Source organism: Xenia sp. Carnegie-2017, unplaced genomic scaffold (genome assembly GCF_021976095.1).
Source record: "Xenia sp. Carnegie-2017 unplaced genomic scaffold, XeniaSp_v1 HiC_scaffold_21, whole genome shotgun sequence".
Classification (NCBI taxonomy): domain Eukaryota; kingdom Metazoa; phylum Cnidaria; class Anthozoa; order Malacalcyonacea; family Xeniidae; genus Xenia; species Xenia sp. Carnegie-2017.
The window spans coordinates 9,548,092-9,574,157 of record NW_025813484.1 but is presented as its reverse complement, the minus strand read 5'-3'; the positions used below and the strand labels follow the sequence as shown (position 1 = coordinate 9,574,157).

At 33.2% G+C, this 26,066-nt stretch overlaps 8 long non-coding RNA genes across 12 annotated transcripts; all 8 read right to left on the bottom strand.

Annotated features, from left to right (window-relative positions):
* LOC124444967 lies at positions 1–26,044 on the bottom strand. 3 transcript variants are annotated; one of them, XR_006948062.1, is made up of 7 exons: positions 26,035–26,044; positions 21,144–21,152; positions 9,861–9,868; positions 1,863–2,082; positions 1,231–1,757; positions 821–1,007; positions 1–394 (listed from the first exon to the last, which is right to left on the bottom strand). It is a non-coding gene; the product is annotated as an uncharacterized LOC124444967 (long non-coding RNA). The 3 variants fall into 3 exon arrangements; XR_006948061.1 differs by lacking the exons at positions 9,861–9,868; positions 21,144–21,152 and adding an exon at positions 24,974–24,979; XR_006948060.1 differs by lacking the exons at positions 9,861–9,868; positions 21,144–21,152; positions 26,035–26,044 and having other exon boundaries at positions 1,863–2,131.
* Positions 2,662–3,262, bottom strand: LOC124444968. Its single transcript, XR_006948063.1, has 2 exons — positions 2,804–3,262; positions 2,662–2,738 (listed from the first exon to the last, which is right to left on the bottom strand). It is a non-coding gene; the product is annotated as an uncharacterized LOC124444968 (long non-coding RNA).
* Positions 3,297–5,450, bottom strand: LOC124444969. 3 transcript variants are annotated; one of them, XR_006948066.1, is made up of 7 exons: positions 5,309–5,450; positions 5,167–5,218; positions 4,439–4,491; positions 4,219–4,289; positions 4,091–4,153; positions 3,840–3,894; positions 3,297–3,353 (listed from the first exon to the last, which is right to left on the bottom strand). It is a non-coding gene; the product is annotated as an uncharacterized LOC124444969 (long non-coding RNA). The 3 variants fall into 3 exon arrangements; XR_006948064.1 differs by having other exon boundaries at positions 3,297–3,894; XR_006948065.1 differs by lacking the exon at positions 4,439–4,491 and having other exon boundaries at positions 3,297–3,894.
* Positions 5,524–6,663, bottom strand: LOC124444973. The gene is made up of 5 exons (XR_006948069.1): positions 6,597–6,663; positions 6,292–6,470; positions 5,801–5,977; positions 5,653–5,720; positions 5,524–5,582 (listed from the first exon to the last, which is right to left on the bottom strand). It is a non-coding gene; the product is annotated as an uncharacterized LOC124444973 (long non-coding RNA).
* On the bottom strand, positions 7,753–9,603 carry LOC124444975. Its single transcript, XR_006948071.1, has 3 exons — positions 9,193–9,603; positions 8,811–8,879; positions 7,753–8,571 (listed from the first exon to the last, which is right to left on the bottom strand). It is a non-coding gene; the product is annotated as an uncharacterized LOC124444975 (long non-coding RNA).
* On the bottom strand, positions 13,393–14,600 carry LOC124444970. The gene is made up of 3 exons (XR_006948067.1): positions 14,312–14,600; positions 13,932–14,000; positions 13,393–13,692 (listed from the first exon to the last, which is right to left on the bottom strand). It is a non-coding gene; the product is annotated as an uncharacterized LOC124444970 (long non-coding RNA).
* On the bottom strand, positions 19,590–20,551 carry LOC124444978. Its single transcript, XR_006948074.1, has 3 exons — positions 20,325–20,551; positions 19,895–19,966; positions 19,590–19,783 (listed from the first exon to the last, which is right to left on the bottom strand). It is a non-coding gene; the product is annotated as an uncharacterized LOC124444978 (long non-coding RNA).
* Positions 22,785–24,043, bottom strand: LOC124444977. Its single transcript, XR_006948073.1, has 3 exons — positions 23,422–24,043; positions 23,179–23,318; positions 22,785–22,855 (listed from the first exon to the last, which is right to left on the bottom strand). It is a non-coding gene; the product is annotated as an uncharacterized LOC124444977 (long non-coding RNA).
* Positions 26,045–26,066: the final 22 nt, after the last annotated feature.

The following is a 26,066-nucleotide window of genomic DNA, read 5'->3' as shown; positions in this document are numbered from 1 at the left end:
TTCAGTAAATATTTAAATTATTCATATTACTTCAAACTTATTCCGGTCATTATGATCATTACAGGAGTATTATAATTACTTTAAACTATTGACAAAAAGACAATTTACAATATTATTTTATTGCATTTATCTATCAAAATTGTGTGGGGCAATTTTGACAGACAAAGCATTTAACTTAAACTTCATCTAAATAAAGTAAGAAGGAAGGGGAACTTCCAACTTTATTTAGATTGACAATTATACTTATAGTGGAGCCAAACTATAATCTTAACTATATATCTATATTACCATAAGCAATATTCACTGAACATCATTCTGGGCTGGTTTTCCTTGAACAATTACCATTAACAGCATTATTATCATCGTTTCCCTTCAATTTCACTTGTATCGCCATCTGAAAATAGAATGTGTTTCCAATAGATTTTTAAACACAAAAACATATATTAAACATATTTCATTTTGATGAAGTAAAAAAAAAAATGAAGATTTTTTATGTTTAAATTGGGTTGTAACATATACAACAAATTGCTCACCGTCGGTTTTCAAATAATGGCAAAAAAGAATGTTACTAAGAGAATGTATAATCTTTGAAGGTGAGTCATCTCAAAAGCAATATCTGCAAATTACAACCATTTACAACACAACGCTTCAATAATTGACACAACAAAAGCAAGCTGCATGGTTTGAAGAGTTCCGCAGAAGCCGCATTGTTATCAAAAACAAGCATCGTAAGGCACAAAGTGCAACGAAATTTTAGATGGAAAACATAACGAAGCAGCAAAAATCGCATATTGATACATATATCAATAACAAAACATACCATGTTTGTTGTCCATTATCTGCTGACATAACGTGCAATTTTTTCACAATTACTCCATTTGCAGCCAGAGTCCATTGACTTTACTTCTTTCTAACACACTTCTTTTGCATTTGTAGCGCACCAATGTTGATTACATTGAACTCCACTGCTTACAATCTTTGACGATGAGTCATCTCAAAAGCAATATCTGCGAATTAAAACCATTCGCAACAACGCTTCAATAACCTGTGCGAGGGAAACTTAAACAGAAGTTCAATTCTTGGTTTAAAATCGCATAAAACACTTCGGAAGAAATTCTTCTTTTCTCAAAAAAACGGGCATCAAAAACATAACCAAGAAGCGAAAAACGTCAATGGCAGCGACTGTCGTACTTAAAAAAAAACATCTGAAGAGACAATAACAAAACATACCAATTCTGTTTTTCATCTATAGTCCATAATCTCTTAAGACTTTGCCCAGTTTCTTCCCCAATAACATCAACATTTCATTGAAATAGTCATTTAGTCCAACTGCTGAGATGTTCACAACATATTTTTCTTTAACTCCATTGCTTAGATGGTCCAAACGTATTCATCAACGCGGGGTAAATTACTCCAGATTATCGTACTTTTGGTGAAAATCACCAAAAATTCAACAAACATTACAGTCATAAAACACATATTTTCGGACCAATTTATAAAAATTCCTGGGAATTTTTCAAAAGTTAGAAATGTTTTTAAAAAACATGTTGAAATGAAATAATTCTTTCTTCAAACAGTACACAAGCTGCTAATAATTTCTACACGAAAAAAATATCACTGAAATAAATTCTCTGGAAATTTTCCATAATATTACAACAAACTAAGAAATCTTTGTACGCTTTTGTCTGAGTAATTTACCCCTCATTGTCATTTAGCTCCACTATTGATTTGCATCACAGCTTTAGTTGCTTTCATATCTGAAATGATTAAGCACAGAAAAAGAAATATCATCTCAAGTATATTATTCATGAATGTAAATAAACTCATATAAACAAATTACAACAACAATTTCAACAACCAACCAGTTTTTGACGTTACAACTACTTTCATTTATTGCAGCATGTTCTTCTTTCTTTTATGGGAGTCCACACACAAACGAAATCCATCACCTTCTTCATTTTGCATGAGCTTAAACAAAAAGTGCTTAAAGAGACAAAATACAATTAGGAAGAAATCAAAACAGTCATATAATTGAAATACAGAAATAACAACTTCCCTTTTATTCTTCTCTATCTTCTCGGCCTGCACGATAAGGAGCCTATTCCGTAACCTAACTAAGATCGGGATCGAGAGAGGTATATCCATAGTCCGTGTGACAGTACCACCTCCCCGCTCGTCGTGGCCCCGCATGCCTTTATGTTTTTATGATATACTTTCGAAACATGTGTTAAAAAATGAAACATTTTGGAATTATATGGTCAGAAGTGAAACATTGTCGAAATATGTAATCAAAAAAAATTTTAACATTAAATTTTTTTAACATTGTTGAGAATTTTTTCTTTGTCAATGAAGAATTTCCTACCTAACCTTGAGTATTACAATTTGTTACTTACTCACAAGCAAAAACAAAATAATACATATGGCAAAATCAGAAATTGTTAACTAAGCATTCCCACAATGCTTAGTTGCAATTTGAACAGCTTTTTAACTCCCCTTCTGTTAAAGAAGCTGGCTGACATGCACTTTCACCATTGTTCAGAAAAATCACAATTGTTAATAAATCTTTTTGCCATTTTGGTACAAGTAGTAACAAGTTGTAATGCTCCTTACTTGGTTGGTACCAATATTCCTTCATGCATGCACAATCATTCTTTTTTTTCAGTTTTCACATAATGAAAATTCAGGGAAGTCATTGGGTAGCTGGGTCAATGTGCGGTGACGCCACCCAGCCAGCAGAGCTGAAAAAAAAAAACAACATACAATTAACGATAATTAATACAGAACTGCAAACAAGCAAACTTACCTCAGCAACGCAAGTTTCTTCCATTGTTGCTGAGATGGAAGTGGGCTTAATGGATTTGTTGACGCCTTTGCAAAGATACATGTCCCCGTATTGACCTTCAAGGCTAAGGTGGTTCCTCGTCCAAACCTTATCCAAACATTTGTAAACTCACCAGCTTAAACCTTACAATGACACCAACTACACACAATAACATAGACCCTTTTATCTTGCTCCCTCAGACAAACAAAGGAACTTTTCTTAACTTAACTGCTTGACTTAATTATCTAAGAATGTATCTTTATCAGAAAATTTCATTGCGGGAGCCTAATGGGGCGCTCTAGTCCGACATGACCACGTTACGTTAAAGCGAGCTCCGAAGAACACGCAACCCGTCCTTTGTCAGGGACCTTCTCTCAGCGCACCTAGCTAAAGGGAGGGAAAAGGAGCAGGCCTTGTACCACACGATGATCATCTAAAGCAAAAAAAGGAATGAGAAAAAACATTTTAATAATTATTCCCAGCGTCGATAATCCTTGAACAGATACTTAAGCTTTTTTCATCAGCTTGTCACCTAAAACAATCATCAAAATAACAGGAATTAAAAAGCGAAATAGTTAGTATTAAATGATATGTTTCATTATTACAAGACAACATATTCTTAAAAGCCTTCGTTTTGCTCTTTATAGTTCAAAAACAGTAAAAATTAACATTTCATACATACAATGCGACATTTACACACGACGAACGACACTTTTCGCTTTATTGAACAACGGCTTTTCCTCAATTGTCAAGTTGACTTTTTTGTAAAGGAATGATGTGTGGTTAAAAAGAATGTGTGCCGAAAACACTAGTTTTAATTAAAGTCATGAAAGCAGCGTTTGATGATGAAATCTTTGTGCCTATCTATAAACATCTTTACACTTTTCAAAAGATCACATTCAGTTTCAGTTTCAAAATACAAATTTCTTTCGTAAATATAAAGCATTGTGTAAGTTGCGCAATTTATAACGGTTTGGCTTTCTGCTAATAAATAAGTAATAATGAGCAAACTACTTACATCATGTGGCTTTGCGCTTCGTAAACATTATTCTTCATGTATGGCGGTGTCAAAACTAAAACGAGAATTTCTTCTGTTAATGTATATTGCTCTATAAATGTATTTTTTGAGGATGGAGCAGAGGCCGCTGAGTATCTGTCCATTGTTGCATATTTCAAATGGTTTTGAATAAATGTCGGAAATGTCGAAGAAAATCTTCCAACAATAATTAAATATAATAGATTTTTACGAGATGATTTTCATCACAATACCTTTTTTAAAAGTATTCCTGACTCTGGCAAACGTGAAAATCAAGTTGTTGTTGATTATATCCGCTAAATACGATTGAAGAAAAACATCAAGCCAAGAATTATCTAAAGATTATATAACATAAACTTACCACCACATCGCTTTCAACTTTAAAGATAATGGCTTCTTCACCAAACTTCAACGAACGAAGTGTAACATTGCCTAAATGTAAAAAGAGTTATTTTGCAAAGGAAGCAAAACGAGAAATGAGACAAACAATCAAACAATCATAATTGTCACAAGAAAACCACCAATACTTTGCATAAATCATCAAATTCACAGTATACTTTGAAATCACAGTCCAAACTTACTTTATTTTACAAACATACAATGCGAATTGTACAGACGACGACGACACTTATCACTTTATTAGAAAACACGTCATATAGAGAAAAGAAATAGCCACCGTAAGGTTGCTGCAAAAGTGCAACGTCCAATTTAAATTTATTGCAAAACATCAATCAAATTCATTCATATTCATTGCACAAGTTTAAATTCATCATATAAAATTGAAAATTTTCAATCCGTACCACGCCCCAACAACGGCTTTCCTTTAACCTTGCAAGTTGACTTTTTGTAAAGCATTGATGTGTGTTTAGTCTCTTTTACCGAGAATTTTCTTGTAGATGGACAACATTTCGAATTAGACAGAATATTTCACAATAAAAAAACCGTGTGTGAAAACGAAACTTGTAAAATTGTAGTTGTTCATTTCTTTTTATGCAGAGAGAAACCGCATGTTATTGGCAGCCTTACAGATCTTCTTTCTCAATCAGTGTAAACCATATATTTTCTTTTACTGCTCAACAATCTTTTAAAGAAAAGAATGTGTTTGAAACCAGTTTCAGATTATATTTTAAGCCATGAAAGCCGCATTCAATGATGAAATCTATAAACATCTTTACACTTTTCTAAAGATCACATTCAGTTTCAGTTAAAAATTTATATTTTTCTCGTTATTATAAAGCATCATTTAAGTTGCGTTATTCATAACAGCTTAGCTTTCCGCTAATAAATGAGTAATGAACAAAGTACTTACAACATGTGGCTTTGAGCTTCGTAAACATTCTTCGTTTGTGGCTGTGACAAAACTACAACGAGAATTTCTTCTTTTAATGTACATATTATTACTCTATAAATCAGTTTATTGACGCTTAAATAATCGCGATTATTCTTACTACCTTGAAGCAATTGAATGAACATTGATGCGAAACGCGCAAGGCGCCTCAGAGTATTTCTCCTTGTCCATATTTCAAATGGTTTCTTTCAAATATTTCAAATAAACGGAACTTTCAATGAACTGAAACAGCACCTGGTAGAAATGTCGAAGAAAATCTTCCACCAATAATTAAATACAATAGATTTTACGAGATGATTTTCATCACAATACCTTTTTAAAGTATTCCTGACTCTGGCAAACGTGAAAATCGAGTTGTTGTTGATTATATCTGTCTGCTAAATACGATTGATTAAAAACATCGAGCCAAGAATTATCTAAAGATATAGAAACATGACATAAACTTACCATATCGCTTTTAACTTCATCGATAATGGCTTCTTCACTAAACTTCAACGAACGAATTGTAACATTGCCTATAAATATAGAGTTATGTTTGCAAAACAAGCAAAACGAGAAATGTCCGACGTCAATATATATCACATTCCAAATTTACTTTCACGTTTTTCAGCCAAAGCTCTTCCTTGTCTTCATCTCATCAGGCAAACAATAATAATAATTTTGACAGCAAGGCGCATAAGAAAACCACCAATACTTTCCATAAATTAACAAATTCACAGTTTGAAAACGGTCCCTTTCTTCTCTGCCAATTGCTTGTTAGAAGTTCATCAAACTAATTATAAAAAATGTTATGTTCAAAGTAAGCAAAATGAGACACGTGGGAAGCCATTATCTCACACAGTCCAAGTAACTGTACACGTTTTGCTGCAAAAGCTGGTATTCATTCTTTCCTGTCATACATACATAAATAAACAAACATAAAAAAGTTTTCTCAACGCTTTCCATAAAATTAAAGATTCGTGGTTTTTACTTGGACGACAACATGCTGCTAATCCGAGACTATTTTTCTTCAATCAAAATGTAAATTAAACAATGGATTTCTGTCATGTTTTGCGTCTCACATGATCATATGAAAAAGCATCGAACCTTCTCGCCTGAAGAAAATTGCGGTGAGTTTGCTTGCTTCTTTAATTTAATTATCACACAACGCTTACGACGACCGCCCACTTGCACAGGCACCGTTAACCAAGCCAAGCATTGCATATCCAATATAAATGATTGTCATCAGCTGTCAAACTTGTCATTTTCGTGGGTGTAACTTAGGCCTGTTTCAAACGTCGAATTTTGCATGTGTTGAACGAATACAATAAGCAATTTTATTAGACCAAAATGCAAAATTTGATCGTGGATTTCAAACGTCAAATTTTGCTGGCGTTCAATGCAATTATTACCCTTCGCTTTATCTCGTTCCAGACTTTGTTGTGAGTGAAACGCGAGCCAAATTGTATTCGACACATGCAGAAATTGTATTCCTTCGTTTAATATGTAATTGTGTGGGTATAATTCTCGGTGAATAAAAATTACATTACTGCATGTAGGTCAAGAAATTAAGACTCGAAATAATAAAACAAAAGTAAACCAATCTCAAAAAATTCCATAGTAAATTTTCAGTTATTTGTGATAATTTTCTATTGTTCAACCGGAAACAGCAAACGTATATTATTACTCACTTTAAAAGATTTTTTTTTAAGACATTTACCATTATGTGTAATGCCCAATAACAACATAGTACATAGTTCTCCGCGCTTGATAACATATATGAAAGTTGTTCTATCTGCTACACACTTTTGTAGTTCATTTTATATCTCTACAGAGATTCGGCTACTATTCATTATCAATCAATTTCAACAATCAATATCACAAGAGAGCACCTTATCTCACATCAACTGATTTCTGTCATTCAGTCATTACTTTAATATTTCTGCCTGGTGAAAGGCATAAGTGATGGGTGCACAATGCCATCTATCAATTATACGTCGCAAGTCAACAACACGAAATTTCAAAATTTTCCGATTTGAATCGAAAATCGGATTAAAAATTAGGTTAAACTTACTCCTTTTTAGATTGTCTAAATAAAAATATATCTAAACAATGAAGTGTAATTGAAAACATTTAAGAAAAAGTAAAATTCTTGAGAAAACACAACAGACAAATCAACTAATTGTCTTCACAAAAAATAATGGCCTTTTGCTATAAATACAACAAACAAAACACACTTACTTCTCTTGCTGACTTCCGACCTACCTAACTCCAAATATTCCAAATTTCTCTTAAGGTCAGCATAATTTAAGCTCAAAAGTAGCCCTACTAAATTGATAAGGATATGCTTTTCAATTTGATCTTCTGTCATGTAATAAAATGACATAAAGTGTTAAAACTTTTGTAGATCACAAACAACATGATGGCTATGTATCCATACTACCTACTACTACCATGTATTCAAACAACACAGCTTCAATCTCGTCGTGTAACATACTTTGTTAACCCCCCCTGAATCACCGCTCCAGTTGATTTTATAGGTCAGTCTGCATCAAATTTGAAATATAATTCAGTAACATAATTTATTCATATTACATTAGTTTTTATTTTGATATTTGACCATTCTTTTCCAGCAAGTATTATTTGTCCAAACTAGAATCTATTCATTTATTGTGATGATTACAGCAGTATTATAACTATTATCTTAATTAAAACTATTTATACACATGACACAATTTACAATCTTAATAAATGTTCATCTATATTTAAATTATGTAGAAAAACACAGACACAGTACATAGTAAACATAAGTACATAATATGAAGATGAAAGAAGCAATACAATGTTACTTGTGTCGGAATAATCAAAACTAATTACATTCATTACAAAACTTTCAAAGAAATAATATAATTAATAACATAATTGATAATATAATTAATAATACAAATAATGAATCAATTAGCTGTTAAAATAATTATTCAACAAAAATTTAATAATTTCACAACAAGCAATCATACACAATATCTAATATCCATATACTTTTAGCATGATATGAGTGAAGTTGAAGTTGATATGAAGTTGAAAGTAGATATTTTATAGAAACAACTTCGAGGAAAGGAAAAGGGACTTCAATACCCCAGTTATATGATCACTTAAAGATTGTTTAGTGCAGAGTTGATCATCTTTGATTATCAGTTGATATTCCATATAACAATGGGGCCCATCATCATTATATGAACAAACAACTGACATCAAGAATGAATCAAAATACACATAAACAATCTTGGCCATGAATCACCATGACACATTCGTAATGAAAAACTAGTGAGAGTAATTGAAGCGGACACAGGTGGCAAAGGGACTTTCACAACTACATCCATGTTGCATCTTCTACAATACAAGAAAACATGAAATAATGATATGCATAGTAACAATGCATCCGCAAAATTAATTTACAATATAACAACATATAAAACATATATATCAAGAATAGGTCAGTTGAGTTTAAAAACTAAACAATCGAACAAGAACATTCAAAGGATCAAAGGATTAAATTTGTAGTTAAAGCATTTTACAGTAAAAGCTTTAATAATAACAGGTAAAAACGATAAAAACACAAAATTTACCTTTCTTTTTACAACGTTAAAGTGACTCTTTTGCAATTGTTAACATTTCTTTAATTGACATCACAACACCTTTCACAAAGACAATAAGTAAACCTTAAGCTAAGGAGATGGTTTGGGCATTCTGTTTGCCCTAACTAAATTTCTCAACTAGTAAAAAATAACTATAAGGCTCAGAAACTCAACCGAAAAAACTATACAGCTCTCATTTATTGCAGGTCTACAGCACAATCTGAGAAAACTGTACCTCTACGCAATGACCTGAATAAATGTGCCAGCCATACAATAAACAAACCAAAAATCAGTACCATCAATAAAAACCATTGAGATTTTCACAAGAACAATAGAGGTAAATCAAGTAGCATATAATCATTTATCACAAAACCTTTTGTATTGTTGATGCCGCTCTATAACCAAACATTTTCCATCTTCTTTTGTAGCTTATTTTCCATATTCTTTCAAGATCAGAACAAATGAGTGGAAATAGTAGTCTATATCGTCACTTTTATAGAAACACAACTTCGAGGAAAGGAAAAGGGACTTCAATACCCCAGTTATATCATCACTTAAAGATTGTTTAGTGCAGAGTTGATCATCTTTGATTATCAGTTGATATTCCATATAACAATGGGGCCCATCATCATTAAATGAACAAACAACTGACATCAAGAAAGAATCAAAATACACATAAACAATCTTGGCCATGAATCACCATGACACATTCGTAATGAAAAACTAGTAAGAGTCATTGAAGCGAAGGACACAGGTGGCAAAGGGACTTTCACAACTACATCCATGTTGCATCTTCTACAATACAAGAAAACATGAAGTAATGATATGCATAGTAACAATGCATCCGCAAAATTAATTTATCATGAAATCTCGTGCATTTCTTTCATATTATATTACATTGACTACCAAAGACTATAGTTCCTGAACTCAATACCATAACACCTGACAGTTATAGTCCATTCCCTAAATCACAAATATTGTAATGCCTCCACCTAAGTCATAAACTATACTTCTTCCTGACCTAACGTATTCCTGACATACATGTATTCCTACATACATGTGATGCGAACTGTCGAGATGACGACACTTATCACTTTATCATAAAACACATGTCATATAGACAAAAAGAGCCACCATAGGGATGCTGAAAAACTGCAACGTCAATTTAAATTTATTGCAAAACCAATCAAATTCATTCATATTCATTACTCAAGTTTAAATTCATAAAAAAAAATTTTTAGTTTTCAATCCGTGCCACGCCTTAACAGCTTTTCTTTAATCTTCCAAGTTGACTTTTTGTAAAGCATTGATATGTGGTTAATCTCTTTTACCGGGTATTTTGTTGTAGATGGAAAACGTTTCGCGTTACACAAAATATTTAACAATAAAAAAACCGACAGTGAAAAACTATACTTGTAAAATTGTAGTATTACATTCCTTTTTATGCCAGAGAAACCGAAAGTTATTAGTCTCCTTACAGATCTTTCTGAATCAATAAACCATCATATATTTCCTTTTACGGCTCAATAATCTTTTAATAAAAAAGTGTGCGAACAGCAAGCAATATTAGATTTATGTTCTTAACCCATGAAAGCCGCATTTAATGATGAAATCTTTGTGACTATCAATAAACATCTTTACAATTTTCGAAGATCAAATTCAGTTTCTGTTCAAAAATTTATATCTTTCTCGTTATTCTGAAGCATCATGTAAGCTGCGCTATTCATAACAGCTTAGCTTTCCGCCATTAAATGAGTTATAATGAGCAAAGTACCTACGGAACTTTCAATGAACTGAAACAGCAGCTTTCATCACAATATCTCTTTGTAGACGTATTCCTGACGCTGGCAAACGTGAAAATCAAGTTGATCACTTCTGTCGGTCTCCTGTTCCTAAACACTTAAATAAAGTTAGTAAACAAGAAAAAAAGGGGAAAGGGAAAAAATGAGAAAGGGAAGAAATACTCAACTTTTCTGTTTTTTACAAACAATCACCATTTTGTGTCGTATTCCTTGTATCTAAAAAACTGAAAAACAGTCAGTTTTGCAAATGGAGATTAAAATGGGGGAAATCAAACTTGTGTTTCTGTGTTCATCCAGACAACCATGATCTGTTCTGTCTATCTCCTCTTCCTAAACACTTAAATAAAGTTAGTAAACAAGAAAAAAAGGGGAAAGGGAAAAAATGAGAAAGGGAAGAAATACTCAACTTTTCTGTTTTTTACAAACAATCACCATTTTGTGTCGTATTCCTTGTATCTAAAAAACTGAAAAACAGTCAGTTTTGCAAATGGAGATTAAAATGGGGGAAATCAAACTTGTGTTTCTGTGTTCATCCAGACAACCATGATCTGTTCTGTCTATCTCCTCTTCCTAAACACTTAAATAAAGTTAGTAAACAAGAAAAAAGGGGAAAGGGAAAAAATGAGAAAGGAAGAAATACTCAACTTTTCTGTTTTTTACAAACAATCACCATTTTGTGTCGTATTCCTTGTATCTAAAAAACTGAAAAACAGTCAGTTTTGCAAATGGAGATTAAAATGGGGGAAATCAACTTGTGTTTCTGTGTTCATCCAGACAACCATGATCTGTTCTGTCTATATCTCCTCTTCCTAAACACTTAAATAAAGTTAGTAAACAAAAAAAAGGGGGAAAGGGAAAAAATGACAAAGGGAAGAAATACTCAACTTTTCTGTTTTCTACAAACAATCACCATTTTGTGTCGTATTCCTTGTATCTAAAAAACTGAAAAACAGTCAGTTTTGCAAATGGAGATTAAAATGGGGGAAATCAAACTTGTGTTTCTGTGTTCATCCAGACAACCATGATCTGTTCTGTCTATCTCCTCTTCCTAAACACTTAAATAAAGTTAGTAAACAAGAAAAAAGGGGGAAAGGGAAAAATTGACAAAGGGAAGAAATACTCAACTTTTCTGTTTTCTACAAACAATCACCATTTTGTGTCGTATTCCTTGTATCTAAAAAACTGAAAAACAGTCAGTTTTGCAAATGGAGATTAAAATGGGGGAAATCAAACTTGTGTTTCTGTGTTCATCCAGACAACCATGATCTGTTCTGTCTATCTCCTCTTCCTAAACACTTAAATAAAGTTAGTAAACAAGAAAAAAGGGGAAAGGGAAAAAATGACAAAGGGAAGAAATACTCAACTTTTCTGTTTTCTACAAACAATCACCATTTTGTGTCGTATTCCTTGTATCTAAAAAACTGAAAAACAGTCAGTTTTGCAAATGGAGATTAAAATGGGGGAAATCAAACTTGTGTTTCTGTGTTCATCCAGACAACCATGATCTGTTCTGTCTATCTCGTCTTCCTAAACACTTAAATAAAGTTAGTAAACAAGAAAAAAGGGGGAAAGGGAAAAAATGACAAAGGGAAGAAATACTCAACTTTTCTGTTTTCTACAAACAATCACCATTTTGTGTCGTATTCCTTGTACCTAAAAAACTGAAAAACAGTCAGTTTTGCAAATGGAGATTAAAATGGGGGAAATCAAACTTGTGTTTCTGTGTTCATCCAGACAACCATGATCTGTTCTGTCTATATCTCCTCTTCCTAAACACTTATATAAAGTTAGTAAACAAGAAAAAAAGGGGAAAGGGAAAAAATGAGAAAGGGAAGAAATACTCAACTTTTCTGTTTTTTACAAACAATCACCATTTTGTGTTGTATTCCTTGTACCTAAAAAACTGAAAAACAGTCAGTTTTGCAAATGGAGATTAAAATGGGGGAAATCAACTTGTGTTTCTGTGTTTATCCAGACAACCATGATCTGTTCTGTCTATCTCCTCTTCCTAAACACTTAAATAAAGTTAGTAAACAAGAAAAAAAGGGGAAAGGGAAAAAATGAGAAAGGGAAGAAATACTCAACTTTTCCATTTTATAAAGACCATCACCTGTTTTTGTCATCATCTTTGGCATCAGGGAAGATATCATTTTTCGTGTGTTCATCCAAACTGTATAATTTGAGCAAAAATTCCTCATTGAAAACTGCTATCGTAGATTATGTGCATTAATATCGGAGATTATTCCATTAATATATTTTTTTTTTACATAACTATGAACAAAAATAACAAACGTGAAATAATTGGAAATTTTGTTGCATGCCGCTGTTTTATGTACACACTTGTACAACATAATGTTGCCACTCGCATTAAGTAGAATTTCATAACTTTAACCGCTATCTATCTTTTATCTACTACACAGTGTTATAACACCCACCGATATTATAACACTGTTGTTTTATATAAACTAATTTTTTTAATACTTTGCAACATTCTGCCAACATTTTGCAAAGTTATTCTCGACTAGTTGAGTAACTTGAAAATTTTTGATAAACTTAAGTCTATTTATAAGAAAATAGAAAACAATATCAACAAAATCAGTACCATCAATAAAAACCATTGAGATTTTCACAAGAACAATAGCGGTAAATCAAGTAGCATATAATCATTTATCACAAAACCTTTTGTATTGTTGATGCCGCTCTATAACCAAACTTTTTCCATATTCTTTCAAGATCAGAACAAATGAGTGGAAATAGTAGTCTATATCGTAACTTTTATAGAAACACAACTTCGAGGAAAGGAAAAGGGACTTCAATACCCCAGTTATATCATCACTTAAAGATTGTTTAGTGCAGAGTTGATCATCTTTGATTATCAGTTGATATTCCATATAACAATGGGGCCCATCATCATTATAACAAACAACTGACATCAAGAATGAATCAAAATACACATAAACAATCTTGGCCATGAATCACCATGACACATTCGTAATGAAAAACTAGTAAGAGTAATTGAAGCGAAGGACACAGGTGGCAAAGGGACTTTCACAACTACATCCATGTTGGATCTTCTACAATACAAGAAAACATGAAGTAATGATATGCATAGTAACAATGCATCCGCAAAATTAATTTACAATATAACAACATATAAAACATATATATCAAGAATAGGTCAGTTGAGTTTAAAAACTAAACAATCGAACAAGAACATTCAAAGGATCAAAGGATTAAATTTGTAGTTAAAGCATTTTACAGTAAAAGCTTTAATAATAACAGGTAAAAACGATAAAAACACAAAATTTACCTTTCTTTTTACAACGTTAAAGTGACTCTTTTGCAATTGTTAACATTTCTTTAATTGACATCACAACACCTTTCACAAAGACAATAAGTAAACCTTAAGCTAAGGAGATGGTTTGGGCATTCTGTTTGCCCTAACTAAATTTCTCAACTAGTAAAAATAACTATAAGGCTCAGAAACTCAACCGAAAAAACTATACAGCTCTCATTTATTGCAGGTCTACAGCATAATCTGAGAAAACTGTACCTCTACGCAATGACCTGAATAAATGTGCCAGCCATACAATAAACAAACCAAAATCAGTACCATCAATAAAAACCATTGAGATTTTCACAAGAACAATAGAGGTAAATCAAGTAGCATATAATCATTTATCACAAAACCTTTTGTATTGTTGATGCCGCTCTATAACCAAACATTTTCCATCTTCTTTTGTAGCTTATTTTCCATATTCTTTCAAGATCAGAACAAATGAGTGGAAATAGTAGTCTATATCGTCACTTTTATAGAAACAGCTTCGAGGAAAGGAAAAGGGACTTCAATACCCCAGTTATATCATCACTTAAAGATTGTTTAGTGCAGAGTTGATCATCTTTGATTATCAGTTGATATTCCATATAACAATGGGGCCCATCATCATTATATGAACAAACAACTGACATCAAGAATGAATCAAAATACACATAAACAATCTTGGCCATGAATCACCATGACACATTCGTAATGAAAAACTAGTAAGAGTAATTGAAGCGAAGGACACAGGTGGCAAAGGGACTTTCACAACTACATCCATGTTGGAGCTACAATACAAGAAAACATGAAATAAAGATATGCAAAGTAACAATGCATCCGCAAAGTTAATTTATCATGAAATCTCGTGCATTTCTTTCATATTATATTACATTGACTACCAAAGACTATAGTTCCTGAACTCAACACCATAACACCTGACAGTTATAGTCCATTCCCTAAATCACAAATATTGTAATGCCTCCACCTAAGTCATAAGCTATACTTCTTCCTGACCTAACGTATTCCTGACATACATGTATACATGTGATGCGAACTGTCGAGACGACGACACTTATCACTTTATCATAAAACACATGTCATATAGACAAAAGAAAGAGCCACCATAGGGATGCTGCATAACTGCAACGTCAATTTAAATTTATTGCAAAACCAATCAAATTCATTCATATTCATTACTCAAGTTTAAATTCATAAAAAAAAATTTTTAGTTTTCAATCCGTGCCACGCCTTAACAGCTTTTCTTTAATCTTCCAAGTTGACTTTTTGTAAAGCATTGATATGTGGTTAATCTCTTTTACCGGGAATTTTGTTGTAGATGGAAAACGTTTCGCGTTAGACAAAATATTTAACAATAAAAAAACCGACAGTGAAAAACTATACTTGTAAAATTGTAGTATTTCATTCCTTTTTATGCCAGAGAAACCGCAAGTTATTAGTCTCCTTACAGATCTTTCTCAATCAATAAACCATATATTTCCTTTTACGGCTCAATAATCTTTTAATAAAAAAGTGTGCGAACAGCAAGCAGTTTTAGATTTATGTTCTTAACCCATGAAAGCCGCATTTAATGATGAAATCTTTGTGACTATCAATAAACATCTTTACACTTTTCTGAAGATCACATTCAGTTTCTGTTCAAAAATTTATATCTTTCTCGTTATTCTGAAGCATCATGTAAGTTGCGCTATTCATAACAGCTTAGCTTTCCGCCATTAAATGAGTTATAATGAGCAAAGTACCTACGGAACTTTCAATGAACTGAAACAGCAGCTTTCATCACAATATCTCTTTGTAGACGTATTCCTGACGTTGGCAAACGTGAAAATCGAGTTGTTGTTGATTATATCAGCTAAATACGATTGAAGAAAAACATTGAGCCAAGAATTATCTAAAGATATAGAAACATAACATAAACTTACCACATCGCTTTTAACTTCATCGATAATGGCGCTTCTTCACCAAACTTCAACGAACGAATTGTAACTTTGCCTAAATGTAAAAAGACTTATGTTGCAAAGGAAGCATAACTAAAAATGTCGGACATCAATACATCTCAAATTTCCAAATTTACTTAATGCGTTTTTCTGTCAAAGCTGCGAGGAGTTGATCTTCCTTGCCTTCGTCTCATCACACCAATATTAATCATAATTCAGACAACAACGATTCCTTGTTTTTATGTGTGTCTTAAGGGAATAGCCAACAAAGAAAGGGCATCCACCATGTCGCCTAATAGCAATGAGAATCCAATGATATTATTTTGTAAGGAGTCCATCAGCAAGGCGCGTATGAAAACCATCAATACTTTCCATAAATTAACAAATTCACAGTTTGAAAACGGATCTCTTTTTTCTATACCAATTGCTTGTTAAAAGTTCATTGCCAATGGCGCTTCATCAAAGTAAATATAAAAAGTGTTATGTTCAAAGGAAGCAAATTGAGACATGTGGGATGTCATTATCTCACAGTCTGAATTTACTTTGTTTTACATACATACGATGCGAACTGCAGATCATTAATCACTTTAGTATAAAACACATGTCATATAGACAAAAGATACAGCCACCATAGGATTGCTGCAAAACTGTAATGTCAATTTAAATTTATTGCAATACCAAATCAAATTTATTCGTATTCATTACACTACTAGTTTAAATTCATAAAAAAATTAAGTTTCCAATCCGTACCACGCCCCAACAACGGCTTTTCTTTAATCTTCCAAGTTGACTTTTTGTAAAGCATTGATATGTGGTTAATCTATTTTACCGCGTATTTTGTTGTACATGTTGTTCAAAGGAAGAAAAACGAGACATGTCGGACGTCATTGTCTTACAGTCCAAGTTACTTTACACGTTTTGCTGCTAAAGCTGCTAGTTATTCTTTTTTGTCTGTTTATCTCGTCAAGCAAACATCAAAAAAAGTTTTCTCAAATAAAATTATAGATTCGTGGTTTTTATATTCAAATTGTATTTGTACTTCAATCTCAACCAAACATTAATGGTATCTTTTACAGTATATAGGTTTTGAATAGCGTTTTGTTAGCATACTGTGTGTGGTTTTGTATTTTTTAGATATTACGCAGGTTACAAATAAATTATTGTATAATTTTCTCGTCTATCTTATAGGCTTCCAAAGATCAGTTCTTACCAAACTGGAAACATTGATCGATAAATAAGAAGAAGCGTTATCAATTTTGCGTTTAGCCGAAAGGTGTAAATGAACGAGCACGAGAAAATTTGGAAGATGTTGTTCCAAATGCGTTAGATTTGTTTGAAAAACTTGCGATCTTCATGGCCAAAATTCCAGAAGAAAGTTGGTAAGTTTTCGAAAGTTAACCACCCATACGTATTTTGTAATTTTTTATTGGCACCACCTATGACTCTTTAAAGTTTCACGTTAAAAAGTGTAACAAAGGAAGGCATAGCCCTCCCCTTTATCGGGTTTTTTATGATTTACCTTTTGTTATTTGGAAACGTCAAAAGGAATTTTCAGTTAAAAAAACACGCACGTTTGTCAAAGTCTGAAACGTAACTCTTATGATGATTATTTGCGACGTTTCGCCATTCTGATTACTGAGTAAAACATATGAATACCTTCATCGAAGAATTTTGCAAAATTGTTCAAATAGTGCGTTTGTTTTACCTTATTCTAAAAGCTGGTGAGAATACGTATTTGAACAACTGCACTGTGCAATTTTCATTCAGGGAATGGTGCGCTTATGGTGTAGAATATAAATCTTCAAATAAAATAATAAACGAGAAATAACTTGACACACCCGCTAACTATGATTGCAAGTTATGCAGCATAGGTAAGTACAAAAGAATATTTTATTATTGTGGGCACCAGCTGTCTTGGGTGAGTCACATTGTTTGATAATTCCGTGGAGGTTGGTTTCAATCATAAAATAATAGTGCCAGTTTTATATATCTATAACAAGAAAGAATGGATGAACATAAGTATTTCATTGTAATAAGTTTTTAACGCTTGAGAGATCTTTTTAAAACAGTTTATCATTCATGAATTACGACGAGATAAATAAGAATAAGTAAGGTTAGAGCATGATCACGTGTGTTCTATGGGATTAAGAGTTCCGCCGTGCATTAGATACAAATTAACGAGGGCAATTTTTATCTGATGCGAGGGTCTCTAAATCCCATAAGACACAAGTGATTATGCTCTAACCGTCTTAGAACATGACCAAAGCCACGAGGGAGTACTTATGGTATTGAATTTAAGATGCCCTGTTCTCATTTAAGTGATTATCATCAGTGAGTTAGTTAGTATGATTGTTTCGCTGTAAGAAGAGTAATTAAAATTCCAAAATGAAAAGATGCATTTAGGCAGTAGTTTTAACGTCGTTTATTTTAATCTGTGCACTTAAAGATATGAGTGAATTTAATAAGTTGGAATTGTTAGAATAGCAGATCGCAACTCAAGATTTGTTAAAGGATGAAGAAAAATGTGACATAAATTTATTCTTAAGTCAGATTGAAGAGAAGGAAGAACGTGTCCACAGATTTCGAGATGCCATACAAGTTGAAGAAATTGAAAAGAGAGAGAAACAAAGAGTTCCAAAAAGAAGCAAGAGATAATACAGCATGGGCATTGAGTATTCTAAAATCATGAGGAGAATTTCAACATGAAAGGACGAAGATTTTCAAATCATGCGGTAGTCATCTTCAGAGTCAAATGTGGAGTAAACGTCAGGTTAGCCGTATTTGTTATCTGGTTCTTACGACGAGTATACCAACCTAGACGATCTACATTTACAAACATGTAACGATACTCCCGGGCTCAAACCATTTACTTTAAAAGTGTAATTGAGAGTTTCGGATGTTTTTTGAAAATATGCAAAATAACTGTATTGTTTGATGTTTACTTATGAAATATACCCTTTGTTTCACGTTGCATCATTTTGCGAAGAAGTTCTGTCCTCATCTGATGAAGAACTCCTTTGAACTTAAAAACTTAGTTTTATAATGATCATTGGTCAATATTGTTTTCGTTTTCTGGCAGGTAGCGACCAAATCTACCTGCAAAAAAAAAGTAAACAATGTAACTCGACTATTGCATTGGAAGAATTAAGAGTTCAAGGTAATGAAACATACAGCGAAAGATAAAGTAAAGCAGTTATCACAAGAGTATTTGAGGAGTGCATGAAGAAAGAGAGAACGATCTCGGCGATTTCTATACCAAATTTATCGTGTGACAAGTCGACTTTGAGGTATTTAAGCCGTTCGGTATTGAAACGTTCAACTTTAGCGCTATGCATAGCTCAACTTTACAGGTTTGAGCACTTTGGTGACTCTACAAAACAATCCATACAATGTGTAACCGTACATCCTGTGTCCCAAGTGCAGGAGTCACCATTTTACTATGGTGATAGCCGGGAGGGCACATTTAATACACTTTGTATATATATAATAGGTATACAAAGTGTATAAATACAATTTACAACATATATATATATATTACGATAAATGTTGTTTGTATATTAACATATGCGCATATGGTTATGTTTATAACTATTTTTATGTTTTATTTTAACATTAGTAATTAATAATACTTTCACTTTCATTGATATTTTTTTCTATTTTCTTATAACTAGACTTAAGTTTATCAAAAATTTCAAGTTACTCAACTAGTCGAGAATAACTTTGCAACATGTTGGCAGAATGTTGCAAAGTATTAAAAAAATAGTTTATATAAAGTTCTAAGAGCTTAGATGAACATGGGTATTAGGGATATTTGTCGAATCTTATAGAGACCAAAACTACGAAAACCTCCCTTGTTTTTCTTCCTCTTTAATCTATCTTCCTTCATTCCTAAAATAAGAAACATTTGATTAAATGAAAATAATTAACTTTGACTTGTGATGAATAAATGTGTATTTCAAAATATTTAGTTTCTTTTCAAAACTTATCAAAATTTGTCACCTTAATCCTGACTAATGTTGAATACAACTTCCTTGTGGCAATGTACCAATTTTCATCATCAACTCTTATTCCCTTGAAACATGAATAAAAATGGAGGAATATTTGTTAATTCCATTTCCACAACACCCCCCAACAATGCCTTGGCCAGATGAAATAACCAATATCCAATATTATCATACATATCTTTTTAACATTAATGTTGGACAACTTTTGTCATTCAAAAATTGGAAGCTTTTGGACTACAAATATTGTCCATAACTAACCAGAAAAAGAAGAAACACTGCCCAGGAAAATAAAATGGTTGCTCGTTGATATATAATAAAATTAATTGTTTCAAGCATTGAAATATCGTCACAACATCCTATCTAAAAAATTATTTTTGTGCATGGGCATACTGAGTCAAATTATTATTTCATATTATAACCATCACCTTCGCCAAAACTTCGACAACTTTCAAAATTACTGCTCTCAAACTTGAAGACTTTTCTTCTTTAAATATTTCAGAAGCTGCTATCCGCGTGTGGGTTCTCAAGTAGTTGTTGACATATAGTGCAATGTTGTTCCCTGTAAATTTCGTTGATATTTTATCTATTGAGTTCAGGATAAGGAAACGAGAAAGAAAACCCACCCATTTTTGGGAGAAGCTTTTCATCCTTGTCAAACTCAAAATGATATTTTAAAAGGTTACAATTTACAAGTATATACAAAAATACGCTTAAAATATATGGGTAGGTACTCACGCAGAATGAAGGACCATAGAATAAAAAAAGTTCAACCTTTTTGCTCATAAATATATAAGGTAAACAGTAAGCACAAATTCTACTTTTCTTCTTCTTTTACTACACATTGCCATTTTGAAAGTTTTCAGAAACGTGGTGGTGAATTGAGTTTGGTGATATTGTATGACGTCACATGGACGTACAACTCCATAACGTGAAAAATATTAAGGGCCCTGGTCATTCATCAAATAAGAATTTTTGCAGTATAATCAAATTGAACAAGAACAGAAGATGCAACAAGAGTCTAAATCTATTCTTGTTTCTTTAAGTGGATCGGGAATCCAACCCAATAACCATACAATCCCTACTGCAGGTCCAAGGCATGGCCACCCTTTTTTGTTGTTCTTTAGAGAGATTCTCTAAAGATGAAGGAAACCGGCGTAACGCCGGAGGAAAACCCTCAGAAATCCAACAAGCTACGAAAGCCAGTCGGTGGATGCACATTATTATGTTTACAACATTTATTATACTGCTTTTATCTTTACAAGGTTGTTGACAGAGGTGTCCTGTTGGCAATATGCACCCTTTATCTTTGGAAAAAACCGAAACTGGCTCCATTTTTACGTCATTTGTAGGACGTACGCCATTTTTTGACCGCTTTTACCTGCGCTATTTTTCCCTAAGCGCATTCTTAGCTAACTAACCCTGCTGATCAGTGGCATGAAATAACCGATTGGAATGTCTACTACCTACGAACTATTCTGCACAAAAATAAGTAAACCATACCTTTGAACGATGAGACACCTGTAAAGCAACGTTAGTACCCGAACCGAAAGGGAACCTAACGAATAGGGAACCGCCTCCCTGGGCCCTTATACTTTACCAAACGGCGTGCCAACCAATCCTTCTTGTGTCCAACACTCGATCACCTAGGTACCAATTTGGCACCGTTTACGATTATTTCTACCTGGAACTACATTAAATGTATCGGATAAGTTTGTCTCACTGTCTATCAAATAATCTTCCATGCATAAAATAGATGAAGATGTTCGATTTGATTTCGAGACGATCTAACCCAATACATCATGAATAATTGAACTATATTTCTTCTCTGAACTATTTTCTTCAAGTTAAATAACAGTGAGTTAATTAACTTCGACATGCCACTGTCATAACATTGATTTTGACAGCTATTTAGCAAAAGCAATGCCAGGTTTCATGCACTTATTAATCTGTTTCGTTCTTTATTAGACCAACGTTGCATATTCGTCTTGATGATACAAGTCCCTAATTTTTTTCTAAAAATATTTTAAAAACTTTGATTTATTTTCAAGCGTCTGGTGAACATTTCAAATTTTGCATGGTTCAAAATTCAAACAATTCGAACTAAACGTAAAAATGATTTATAAAGTATCATCAAGCAAGAATATTTCAGACGTTTATAACTTTAGATTAATTTAATTTGCGCTATGCAGCTTGCATGCCGGATTACGCCATGTTTCGGTCCGAATTTCTTTTGTTGTTTTAACGTGCAATCTGTGATTCGGATTTCGCCATTTTTTGGACCGTAATTTTTCTAGTTTGATAACTAAATATACATATGATTCAGTTTTAGGAAGTATAATATACAAGATAATAAACACGACCAAAACTCAAAGAAACCCATGCTTATTTCCTTGAACTTAGATCGTGTATCCTGGTGATCAAAAGAAAGAAAAGCTTATAAAAACCGACATCAGACATATATATTTTACCTTGTACAATGATAATCTTACATTATACGACAGTTTTATTTGATAAACGTTTTCGACAATATAAGATGTATCATCGTTTTTAGGCAAATGTTTCAACGGCAAAAAGCACTGCATCACATGCACAAAACTAAAAAAAACAACACTAACCAGAATCAAAAGAACAACTAACTTCGTTATTCACTCAGCCAATGATCAATCATCTTCCTGTTAGTATAGATCACCAGGACTTTAACTAAAACACTATAAACCTGCTACCTTAAACGTCGTCTTTGGTCTTCATTCGTGGACTAAGATACAACGATGATGTAAATCCACGACAACGATGAGGTAAATCCATAACAACCATAAAGTACATGTAATCCACGACAGCAGTGAGTTAATCTACTATATGACCGTGATCGACGACAATTATGCTTTGACCCACGACATACATGATACAATGATGCCATGTATGAATCACAATGTGCCACCATTGCATTCTTCTTTCACTACAAAACAAATGAAAGATTCAAGATAACACGAAATTCTTCAAAATTCACGAAAATTGCACGGTTATTGACAATAACGTGACACAAAAACCGCAAATAAATTTATTGTAAAATGATAATAATTTTATTGTGAAAGCGTATATATTCTGTGTAATGTTATAACAATTAGTGTAAAGATATTTTTGCAAGACAAAACATTCCCAACAAATAAAATTGCTTTTTGCTAGGCTACTAATTCCCATTTACAACATTATCTTCTGCTCTTAACGTAGCCAAAAAGCAACTATAAAGATTGGTCAATAAGAAAAATACACATGAATTACCTATAGATTGATCGTCATGAGCACCAACTGCCTCTTCAAAACTTCCAGCAGTGTTGTGTAAGGTGGTTTTGTTCATAGGATGAAACATACTCTGACAATCAACAAATGAAGCGTAATGTTTGTTGATGAAGTGGAAATTACTGAAATTTGAAACATTAAAATATTATTACTTTTTTCACTACAACAAATTTCAGCAACTCAGTTAGCAAATTGAATGAAATTCAATAAGCAAATATTACTCACCTATATTTATTTTCCACGTAGTGTTAGGATTTATTCTGTTGATAACTTTTGTGATTCCCTCATACAGCTTTACTCAAATCTTGATACATATCATAATTCAACAAACCACCATGAAATTATCGTGTGTTTTTTAACTCGTGTGGCACAATGTCAAATAGATTTTGAAGTGAAACAACAAAGTTTATGAACGGTAAGTTAACGTTTGATTATCACACCATTGCTCGTCGTCGTTCTTCATTCATAGATTAACGTAATCCTTAGCCCAATATTAGTTTGACAAAATCCACGACAGCCACGATGTAATCCACGACAACCATGACGTAATCCACGACAGCCACGATGTAATCCACGACAACCATGACGTAATCCACGACAGCCACGACGTAATCCACGACAGCCACGATGTAATCCACGACAACCACGATGAAATCCACGACAGCCACGATGTAATCCACGACAACCATGACGTAATCCACGACAGCCACGATGTAATCCACGACAACCATGACGTAATCCACGACAGCCACGATGTAATCCACGACAGCCACGATGTAATCCACGACAGCCACGATGTAATCCACGACAGCCACGATGAAATCCACGACAACCACGATGAAATCCACGACAGGTACGATGTAATCCACGACAGCCAGAATGTAATCGACAATAACCATGTTGCAATTAATCAATATAATACACCACCATTCTATCATTCCTTATCTACAAAACAATGAAGTTCAAAAAATGAAACATGAATGCATTTCAATTAGACAAAAGAATAACGTTATATAACAAATCAAAAATGCTTTTTAGCAATTCCCTTCAAATTTTTCGGCTGCGCTTGCTCAAAACTCTTGGTAATTTTATGAAATAGTTGGAAGACTTTCTAAATTTAGTAATAAAACACAACCAAAAAGCATTATTCCAATTTTGAAAATTTATTAAAAATTAAATGCTGAATCATTTTTATTATGACATCATACTGTAATCATAACTTTTTATTATGACATCTTCCTCAATGTAACCAGCTTTGTAGAAACTGTAAGTAATGATCAAACAAGTACAAAAGGTAATTACAAGAAAAGTTTAATACCTGATATGACTCATCGTCATAAGCGACCAGCTGCAACTCCTAAACGTTCAGCAGTGATAAAGGTGGTTTAAGAAAAAACAGTTTGAAGAAAAATTTCTGAAATGAAAAATCATTATACTATTATTAGTTATTACATCCATCCACCTGAAACGATCGCTTGTTTGGTATCGAACAGATAAAAACACATCAACAACCACTTACCAAAATATATTTTAAGCTTTGTGGTATTAGGATGGATAATTTGTTTCCTGATATTGAGTTTATAGTTCACCATAGCAGTTTTAAAACTTCCACACAATGTCACCACCATGATTATTATCATTTCTATTTTGCAGCATAACAAACCATAGATGGACAAAGCACCATAACTCATTAACTGCATGCTTTTTCCTAAAATTCAGGTGGCAAAATATTCAAGTAAGATTTAATGTCAATGTAAATGTCTGTTCATCATCTAACGTTCATCTTACCTGACGTCCATCTTGTACCAATTGCAGCGTCTCTAGAGATTTACTTGTGCACACTTGGTCGAAAATTACGTGAAAGTCAAAAACAACAGAACATAAAACTTCGACGATAGATAGGTTATTTACATCTTAGTCTGAATTAAGTTGTTCAAGAGTTTATTGAGTTAAGGTAAGTTATACGAGACAATTAAGTCGTGTCCTTCATGTTAGACGATGAAACCCACAAACAGAAAGCAACATGTAAAAAAAATTATATCTGCAACAAGAAGTCTTCAAAAGTCATGCATGGGCTAAAGTGTCAGGCAATGTATTTACAAGTATAGTTATAGAGTCGTGAAATCTTTGTCTTGCATTATTTCATCTTCTTTTTCGTCACAAGATTGCTTTGTCATTTTTTTCTTGCACCGTTTCACTGTAATTTTTTTTCAAAACATAGCAGTGAACTTTGTCTTTAAACTTCTCGCTTTTCTTTCTTTGTTGATTTTTCTATCTGATCTAGTTTGATCTATCTGACGCCTCAGATCAAACTAGATCAGATAGAAAAACCCACTCCACTTGAAGAGTCTCTGAAGAAATAAAGTGCCTCAACAACAGAAAACGATGAAGTGCCTCAACAACGGAAAACGATGAAGTGCCTCAACAACGGAAGACGCTGCGCGCGCTGGCAAGTTTCGATGAAGCACCTCAACAACGGAAGACGCTGCGCGCGCTGGATAGATTCGATGAAGTGCCTCAACAACGGAAGACGCTGCGCGCGCTGGCAAGATTCGATGAAGCACCTCAACAACGGAAGACGCTGCGCGCGCTGGCAAAATTCGATGAAGCACCTCAACAACGGAAGACGCTGCGCGAGCTGGCAACATTCGATGAAGCACCTCAACAACGGAAAACTACATTCGCACGAGTCGATGAAGCACCTCAACAACCTAAGACATTGTTCGCTCAAGATGTGATAAACGTCCCAAAGAACGAAATGATCTGCGCCCTTCCAAAAATTGATAAGCTCCCCAAACAAAAGTAGATGCTGTTTTGCTATCATAGGCTCATAAACACACTACTGCTTTCTTATGTTTCCTTGTTCTTGT